The following is an 8,164-nucleotide window of genomic DNA, read 5'->3' as shown; positions in this document are numbered from 1 at the left end:
ACTAAAAGATTTGCTCAGCACTGTACATTATAGTGGGGACAGAACATGAGACAATACAGTAACAAAACAAAACACAAGGGGGTCAAGGGTAAATGCACAAATATACTGTATATACAGCTCTGTATGCATGAAACAATGTATGCATGTATGAGATAACCATCTTCATGTACACAAATATTTATGCCCATTTAATTTAATTCAAGTGAATCTGTCACTGAATAAAACAGATGACAGATAAAAAGTGCAAGCTTACCTACAAGCAGCCTGCAAGAACCTGCTGTTTTCACCAAATGCCAAGCTATTGTGATCCATAAAGCTTGACACTTCCAGGTATTGTCGAAGCTTGACTACTTCAAACAGGCTCTCTCAAATTCCTATTGACTCATTGCATTGCCGGGCTGCCTCACTAGTCAATTGAAATGTGCAAAGTTAGCAAAGGATAGGCAATGTTTGATGCTAACACAAGTTGCTGAAGATTTACTTATCAGAACAACTTGGAACTCTGGAGCCTGGATAATCCTCTAACCTGTGAATAATTGTTTTTTTTACTCAGACTGTGTTGTAGCACAGAACTTGAGTCAAATGTACTTGTGTTTGTTCGGAGATTGGTTTGGTGAACTTCACTAAAATTTAGGTGCCAAATCCAGACCCTTTTGAAATCAATGGGAACCAAATGTTAAAAACCAGTATTGACCATTTTCTAGGACAATAGGCAAGGGATTTTCAATCAAATGACATAGGTTAGGGAAGGGTGAGCACTGCTCTGATGAACAAAGCAAAAATTGACATCCATAAAGAAAAAATGCTGTTGGAATTGCTGGCAAATCACATCTTCTGGCTGTTTACTTCTGTCTGTAAACAAATCAATTCGGCTTATCCCTAATCCCAATTCAACAAGGTTGAAATTGCCTTGGTCCTCTGGGGCTACTATATGCTTTGTGATTAAGACAACTTTATCCATACTAATCTTACTGATAAAACGGATATCACTGGGGACTGTAGCCACACTTAAATCTCCACTGGTCTGAGACCTAACCCATGTTGATTCAGTAGCTAAAGATATTTCGCTGTGGACAATGTAGTAACACTTGAACCTCCACTGGTCTGATGCTACAGTCACTGCATAGTGAAGAAAAAAAAACCACAGGGACCTTTGTTGTATTGGATGTTATTATTTCTGCTGTATACAGAAGAAGGCTGGGCTCTATCCATGGATTGTTAGCTTTGGGGAGATATGCTACTGTTTGGGTATTCCTCTCACCTCTGTCCTCCCTCCCTCAATTTTCTATTGAGTACTATGTGGTGCAAGTGGAACTCGGTAATCCCAATTTCCAAGTTCCACTTGCACCACACAGGGCTCAACTTAGCGGAGGCACTGTACTGAACAACTGGACTGTTGTTCTATGTACCCTGTGGAAGCTCAGCCTCAGTCTCCTACAAAGGTGCATTGTATTTTAGTAGCCTAAAAAAAAAAATTGGTGTGTTTAACAAGGATGTACTATTTGTTCCCTCTGCAAATTTGATATTTGCTGTGCTGTTCTTCATAGCATCCCCTAGGCTCAATTTACAAAGCTAATACAACAGGACCAGGGCCCTCATTTCAATAAAGGTTTAGTTATTTTTAGCTGAGCCCAATTAGATTAGAAAATTACAGTCAAATGGCTAAAATAAATATTTTTATCCTTGTGTTAAAGCTCTGTAAATGGTGTCATAAAGGTATACCATTACTATGAAAAATTTTTACACCAGCCCTTTTTTGGATTGTTGGGCATATGTTGTTTTAAACTGACTGAAAGTAATCAACAAAAAAACTGAAGCACAACTCCAGCTAACATTTTTAAACAGGTAAAGCAGCAGTTTTTTTTCTTGTGGAAAAAAAGGTTTAAATATTATGAATAAATTCTGATTGTTGTCGGTAACCCTGCCACTGTCAACTGTGGTGGAAGGCACAATCCCCATGTTAATGTGGAGGAAAAATGTAAACACAAGCATGTGAAATGAGAAAGGAGTTCACGTAATGTTAACATTACAGATATTAACCTCATAGTTACCAGAATATTTTTTTTGCTTCATTGGTCCTTAAAGTGGACCTAAAGGCAAAAATACTTACCTTAGTTCTAATGATCCGACGCCACCGAAATCCCTCATTGGAACAACTTTCTCTCTGGTTTCTTGCAGGTTCTGGTCTTTGGCTGTCTTGATGGGCCAGTATGCGATTGTGTCACTCCCATTCATGCACAGGAGTGCAGTTACTCTGGCATACGGGTAATGTGCCAGAATTTAAACTGAGCTGTGCATGTGCAGCTCAGTGTTCCTTCTACAGGGGACTGCAAACAGGCAGGTAAGTTTATTTTATTGCAGAAGAGACATTGCATATACAGTAACTTCTGCAAAAAAGAAACTGTCTGGTCGCAATTTTTTATTTTTTAACTTTATTTTGACTTTATTGTAAATGGCAACTGAAAAATATTTGACATTATTGATAATATCTAAATATCATAGCATGCTTTGCATTTAAAGAGTTCATGTACACTTTAAAAAGCCTATAGTAGTAAGAGTGCCTATTGTGCGGTAAGAAATAAATTAAACCAAGTGGAATATAACTAAGGGTTACCGTGTCCAATTACATAGATCACCCTGTTGGCTTCAAATATATTAAATAATTGAAGTATTCCATAAAAGTAATTATCATCTTAGAATTTTACCAGCACTACAACTCCTGGCTCCTTATGTCTCATTTCTCTGTTGAATTTCTCCGGAATCAACATGTTTGCTTAGTGGTTTAATCAGAGTGCTGTACGTCATGTTTATTGGCTGGCAACCAATGCCTTTCCAGATTTTTTTACTTTAATCTTGGCTCCTGGATACAATTTAAGGAAATACAAATGTGCTTGGAAAGACAATAACACCAAACATTTAAAAACAATCTTAGTTTAATTATGTATAATAAAAACAAGTATGTTGATAAATCAATAGGAATATGAGTTTCAAATAAAATATATTGTTTTCTAAGTGGATACAAATATATTACTTTAAAACTGTACAAAGGTATAATTATTCCAGGTTACATACTTAACTGAACCTTATTTGCCTCAATGTGGTGGCCTACAGCCTTCTCATGTTAAAACAATTAAATATTATGGATATCTCTTAGATTGTAAGCTGCAAGGAGCAGGGCCCTCCTAACCCTCTTGTATTGAACTGTATTGTTGCTTATATAACACCAACAGTTTGCTCAGCACTTTACAATATAAAGGGAGACAATACAGTTCAATACAAGAGGGTTAGGAGGGCCCTGCTCCTTGGAGCTTACATTACTAGCATTAGGCAGGATTTTAATTATAGTATTCATGTTAATGAAAAGTCTCATCTGCGTTAAAGTTGAACTTATAAAAATAACATTTGTGTGCTCTTCCTGTATACTAAGGGTATATTATTTGTTTAGTCTAAGGAAATATAACAGAGAAGAATACTTACCTTGCTTCAAATTTTCACAAGATTGTTCCCTGCAGTCCTTATATTTATGCTTGCCTATTCCTAGATTTATATTTTATTTGGAATAATTATATAACAAAATGGGGTTACTAATGGTAGTGCATTCGGTGAGGTGGTAATTGTGCCGGCATTTTACGTGTTGGCATAGATCCTGTCAGGGCTCCCAGGTGTGACCAGAGGTGTGTGACTGACGCAGGGAAACGCAGACTTCAGGTATGTGATAAACAATATAATTTATTAACACTAACCATACAAACATAAACGCAGTGCAATACTAAACATAATACAGTGCAAACAAACCAAACCAAAAAGTCAGCAGCGGTTCAGATCAGGCAGGGTCAGCAAAGGAACAGAAACAGGATGCAGGACAGATACAGGGCCCAGGACAAACACAACACCAAGGCAGAGTCTGCAAGTCTGGCCATCCCTTAAATACACCAGTATCATCAGTTCCAGGTGTTAGCTGGCTGAAAGGTTGAGTCTCTGATTGCTGGGAGCACCCGCTGGCCAGCCCTGGTACTGCAGATCAAAAGGCAGGTGAGTCCCACCATTGCTGGCCAGTCCATTCCTGACAGTACCCCCCCCTCAAGGAGCGGCCTCAGGACACTCCAAACAGTCCTAGCTGGGCAAAATGTTCCACCGCCCGGGTCTGGTAACTGGCGGGATATCAAAGACTGGCACACCGGGCAGGACTCCGGGCAGCGGCACACCGGGCTGGACTCCGGGCAGAGGCACACCGGGCTGGACTCCGGGCAGAGGCACATCGGGCTGGACTCCGGGCAGAGGCACATCGGGCTGGACTCCGGGCAGAGGCACATCGGGCTGGACTCCGGGCAGAGGCACATCGGGCTGGACTCCGGGCAGAGGCACATCGGGCAGAGGCACACCGGGCAGAGGCACATCGGGCTAAACTCCGGGCAGAGGCACATCGGGCTGGACTCCGGGCAGAGGCACATCGGGCAGGACTCCGGGCAGAGGCACATCGGGCAGGACTCCGGGCAGAGGCACATCGGGCAGGACTCCGGGCAGAGGCACATTAGATTACCAGGCGAAGCAGCAGGCAGCGGGCCACCAGGCGGAGCAGCGGGCACCGGGCCCCCGGGCGGAGCAGCGGGCACCGGGCCCCCGGGCGGAGCAGCGGGCAGCGGGCCCCCGGGCTGGGCGGCAGGCACCGGGCCCCCGGGCAGAGCAGCAGGCACCGGGCCCCCGGGCTGGGCGACAGGCACCGGGCCCCCGGGCGGGGCGACAGGCACCGGGCCCCCGGGCGGGGCGACAGGCACCGGGCCCCCGGGCGGGGCGACAGGCACCGGGCCCCCAGGCGGGGGCGACCGGCATCGGGTCCCCGGGCGGGGCGACCGGCATCGGGCCCCCAGGCATGGCGACGGGCATCGGGCCCCCAGGCGGGGCGACGGGCATCGGGCCCCCAGGCAGGGCGACGGGCATCGGGCCCCCAGGCGGGGCGACGGGCATCGGGCCCCCAGGCGGAGCGGCGGGCGCCGGACCCCCAGGTGGAGCGACAGGTCTCGGGCCCTCAGGCGGAGCGGCGGGCGCCAGACCCCCAGGTGGAGCGACAGGTCTTGGGCCCTCAGGCGGAGCGGCGGGCGCCGGACCCCCAGGTGGAGCGACAGGTCTCGGGCCCTCAGGCGGAGCGGCGGGCACAGAGTCACCAGGCACGACAGTGGGCTCCGAGTCAACTGGCATGACCGCTGGCACTGGGTCAGACATTGGATCGTCTGGCTGGACAGCGGGCATCGGGTCACCAGGCATCAGGTCATTTGGCTCGACAGCGGGCACCGCGTCATCTGGCAAGGCAGTGGGCTCCGAGTCAACTGGTATGACCGCGGGCACTGGGTCAGACATTGGATCGTCTGACTGGACAGCGGGCATCGGGTCACCAGGCATCAAGTCATTTGGCTCGACAGCGAGCACCGCGTCATCTGGCAAGGCAGTGGGCTCCGAGTCAACAGGCACGACAGTGGGCACCGGGTCATCAGGTACCGGATTGTCTGGCTCGACAGCGGGCATCGGGTCACCAGGTATGACAGCGGGCACTGGGTCACCAGGCATCAGGTCATTTGGCTCGACAGTGGGCACCGCGTCATCTGGCAAGGCAGTGGGCTCCGAGTCAACTGGTATGACCGCGGGCACTGGGTCAGACATTGGATCGTCTGACAGGACAGAGGGCATCGGGTCACCAGGCATCAGGTCATTTGGCTCGACAGCGGGCACCGCGTCATCTGGCAAGGCAGTGGGCTCCGAGTCAACAGGCACGACAGTGGGCACCGGGTCACCAGGCATTGGATCGTCTGGCTCGACAGCGGGCATCGAGTCACCAGGTATGACAGCGGGCCCTGGGTCACCAGGCATCAGGTCATGTGGCTCGCCAGCGGGCACCGCGTCATCTGGCAAGGCAGTGGGCACCGAGTCACCAGGTACGACAGCGGGCTCTGAGTCAATTGGCACGATAGCGGGCACCGGATCAGGTACCGGATCATCTGGATCAACAGCGGGCTACGAGTCAACTGGCCTAATAGGATCGTCAGGCTGGATCAGTTCATCATGCTGGGTAGAGGCATCAGGCTGAATGCCGGCGTCCGGCTGAGTAGAGGCTTCAGGCTGAGTAGAGGCTTCAGGCCGAGTAGAGGCTCCAGGCCGAGTAGAGGCTCCAGGCCGAGTAGAGGCTTCAGGCCGAGTAGAGGCATCAGGCCGAGTAGAGGCATCAGGCCGAGTAGAGGCTCCAGGCCGAGTAGAGGCATCAGGCCGAGTAGAGGCTTCAGGCCGAGTAGAGGCTTCAGGCCGAGTAGAGGCTTCAGGCAGAAGAGAGGCATCAGGCTGAGTACAGGCATCAGGCTGAGTACAGGCATCAGGCTGAGTAGAGGCTTCAGGCTGAACCACGGAAGGCAGGTTCACCGGTTTGGATACTGGCAGGATGGTATTGGTTGGAAAGAATTTTCGCTTTTTTCTGGTTTTAACTACTGGAGCACTGCAAGTAAACGCAGGTCTGCAAACAAATGGAGCAGCTGGAGACAGAGAAGAACTGGAGGATGGAACAGGAGAGGGAGCAGTTGCTACAGAGGGCTTTTTTACAGGGTTAAAGGCAGGATAGGTGCAGCGAGTGGGAACAGAGTACTGACATGCGGTAGATAGCCAAGTATACTGGGCTGTAACTGGGGGAGCTGTTGGGAATACAGGAGTAGAGTTTGAGGAAATAGATTAGAAGCAGGACTGGGTCTTTGTAAGCTGACTGAGGCTGGGTGCAACAAGTCTGTCCATGTCTGCAGTATGGGTTGAACAAAGCTGAGCTTACACAAAGCGTGTTTGGTCAATGACTGCACTGCGTTTATACAATCTCTTAGTATCTGTGGTGAACATGTGGAATAACGCTCCAGAAAGTAACCCACATCATCCTCTAATAACCACACCAGGGACTCTACCTGGTCTGCACTAAATGGTGGCAAAAATTCATCCCTGCATTCGGGGAAACCAGATGAAACCAACTCAACACATTCCTTAATCAATGGCTGCACCATAGAGAAATCTGTGCCCTGATCTACTAGAACATGAGCGAGCCGTATACATTCTAGCAGTTCATCCCGGGGATACTCCTTCAGAGTCTGATAAGCATATTTTCTGTCATCAAGCACTAGCAGAGATAAATACTCAACCTCATCCAGATCCATCCTTCCCAGCAACAAGCCAAGATGGCTTCCCTGTGCAGCCACTTCTGGTCAGGATTGGCCTTGGTGTAATGTCAGGGCTCCCAGGTGTGACCAGAGGTGTGTGACTGACGCAGGGAAACGCAGACTTCAGATATGTGATAAACAATATAATTTATTAACACTAACCATACAAACATAAACGCAGTGCAATACTAAAACATAATACAGTGCAAACAAACCAAACCAACCACCCACAGATAACAGTACATACAAGCAAGCGTCGTCAGGCAGGCCGGGTCAATATCAATAGGGCAGGTAGGTACAGGGGGAGCAAGCGGAGATGGGTCGGGGTCACAGGCCAGGTTCAGCAGGTAGCTAGCAGCGTAGTACAGAGGGTCAGGCAGAGGGATGGTCAGGGTCACAAGCCAGGGATCAGAACAGGTAGCAAGCAGCGTGGTACAGAGGGTCAGGCAGAGGGATGGTCAGGAGCGAGCCGGGGTCAGAGCAGGAGAAGTCAGCAGCGGTTCAGATCAGGCAGGGTCAGCAAAGGAACAGAAACAGGATGCAGGACAGATACAGGGCCCAGGACAAACACAACACCAAGGCAGAGTCTGCAAGTCTGGCCATCCCTTAAATACACCAGTATCATCAGTTCCAGGTGTTAGCTGGCTGAAAGGTTGAGTCTCTGATTGCTGGGAGCACCCGCTGGCCAGCCCTGGTACTGCAGATCACAAGGAAGCTGAGTCCCACCATTATTGGTGAATTCATTCCTGAGAGAGGGTGTGTTGCACTTGTCTGCTGAGCTCCAGAAAGGCCCGAGAAGCCTGGGGCTAAAGTGCCCTGCCCAGCCCAGGCAGGATGGCGGATCCTGGGCCTGGGTCCAGCGAGGAGAAGGCCCTGGAGGGGCCTAGTACCGGCCTCTCTTTTCCACCAGTAGAGGACGTGGGAATGGTCCCTAGGAAGGGGGAAGTTTATTCTGCCTACCGGGACCGTGTGGCCGCTCGGGCCAG

This window comes from Staurois parvus, unplaced genomic scaffold, assembly GCF_062004578.1.
Source record: "Staurois parvus isolate SC_StPar_1 unplaced genomic scaffold, SC_StPar_1.0 ptg000572l, whole genome shotgun sequence".
NCBI classification, from domain to species: domain Eukaryota; kingdom Metazoa; phylum Chordata; class Amphibia; order Anura; family Ranidae; genus Staurois; species Staurois parvus.
The sequence above is the reverse complement of the archived record's forward strand: the minus strand, read 5'-3'. Positions refer to the sequence as shown.